Source organism: Octopus bimaculoides, chromosome 14 (assembly GCF_001194135.2).
Source record: "Octopus bimaculoides isolate UCB-OBI-ISO-001 chromosome 14, ASM119413v2, whole genome shotgun sequence".
Taxonomy (NCBI): Eukaryota; Metazoa; Mollusca; class Cephalopoda; order Octopoda; family Octopodidae; genus Octopus; species Octopus bimaculoides.
The window spans coordinates 49,498,462-49,500,395 of record NC_068994.1 but is presented as its reverse complement, the minus strand read 5'-3'; positions in this window follow the sequence as shown (position 1 = coordinate 49,500,395).

Below are 1,934 nucleotides of genomic sequence, written 5' to 3'. Positions count from 1 at the left end.
ATATATATATATATATATATACGGGGGTGTGCATTTGTCCCCCATCACCGCTTGACAACCGATGTCGGTGTGTTTAAGTTCCCGTAACCTAGCGGTTCGGCAAAATATACCGGTAGAATAAGTACTAGGTTGAAAAAATAATAATAATAAACCCTAACGTCAACTTGTTCGACAAAAAAAAAAATGCTTCAAAGCGATGCTTCACTTGGCCGCAGTGAAATGACTGGAACAAATAAAAGAATAAAAGAATGGAAATATATAAGTGCACTAATACACGAAACATAGAATCTCTTCATCATTAAACAGAGAACATTTAAGCCTACGTTAAGAATAGATGAACGCCAAACTGACTGTTGTAATTACATAAAATTCAAACGTAGACATGACAATTGTAAACACCACGTATCTAATTGGTAGAGCGAACAAAAGGGCCCCAGGGAAGAGATGCTGATCTATATCGGTAATTAGTGAATATAAACAGTTTAAAAGTGGAATAAATAGGTTTTGCTGTGATCGTACAAGTTCCACACTGTCTTCTTTCCTTTCTTGGCTCGCTGGCCATACATGTACAAACAAGGAGTCGTTGAAAGATCATTATTATTTTACACAACACAATACATGTGTTTTTTTTTTTGCAACAATACATGTATGAAATAAAGAAATAGCTTTTTTCTCAATAAGCACCAAACTAATAACAAACAGAAAGATAAATGAGCACTCTCTACATCTTTGTCTTGGATGTTTGCAGAACTAATAATAATAATAATAATAATAATAATAATAATAATCCGTTCTGCTATATGCACATGGCCTGAAATTTGGGGGTGGGATATAATTGATTGCATAGATCCCAGTCGAGTGCTGGTACTTATTTTATGAACCCAGAAGGAATAAAAGGAAAAGTTGATCTCGACGGAATTTGAACTCAGAACGTAAAGACGGCGGGATAGCAGAAACGTTAGCACGCCGAGCGAAATATTTAGCGGTATTTCGCCTGTCGTTACGTTCTGAGTTCAAATTCCGCCGAGGTCGACTTTGCCTTTCATCCTTTCGGGGTCGATAAATTAAGTACCAGTTATGCACTGGGGTCGATGTAATCGACTTAATCCCTTTGTCTGTCCTTGTTTGTCCCCTCTATGTTTAGCCCCTTGTGGGCAATAAAGAAATAAGAACGTAAAGGCGGACGAAATACCGTTATGCATTATGCACGACGCCTTTCTACTATAGACAGAAGGGCTGAAATTTGATGGGAGGGGACTAATCAATTATATGGACCCCAGTGTTTCACCGGTACTTAATTTATCGACTACCGAAAGGATAAAAGGCAAAGTCGACCTCGGCGAAATGTGAAGTCAGAACGTAGTGGCACGTGAAATAACGCTAAGTGAGTGTGCGAGTGAGTGAGCGAGTGAGTGAGTGAGAAATGGGTAGAAAAAGATAGGCAGATGTAAATATTGTTCTTTTTGCCAGAGGTATCTCAAAAACCGCTCTTAAACAGTATTATTCACCTCAAGGAAAGGAAAATATTGAGAAAAATGTCAATACTCTCCCCTTTCAATGCGCATATATTTTACTGCAAATTGTTTCTGTTAGTATTTGAAATCCTTGGAGACTCGTCCACCTTCATCATGATTATTTTGCGTCGCCATAGTATTTATGTAACTAAAACATTAAAAAAACCCAGAATTTGTATACTAGTAGACTTTCACTTATTTTTCGTCTGGACACTGGATGGGCAAACTTCCAATGCATATAAGCTGCTTGCTTGAAAATGTTCCAAAGGAAAAAATGTCATTATTCTTTGTTGCACTTTAAGCTTCTTAGAATCCACCCAAGGAGAGCGATACCAAAACACGTCTAATACTACTAATAATTCTTTCTAATTTTGGTACAAAGTCAGCAATTTAATGGGGAGCGTGGTAGCCGATGCCATT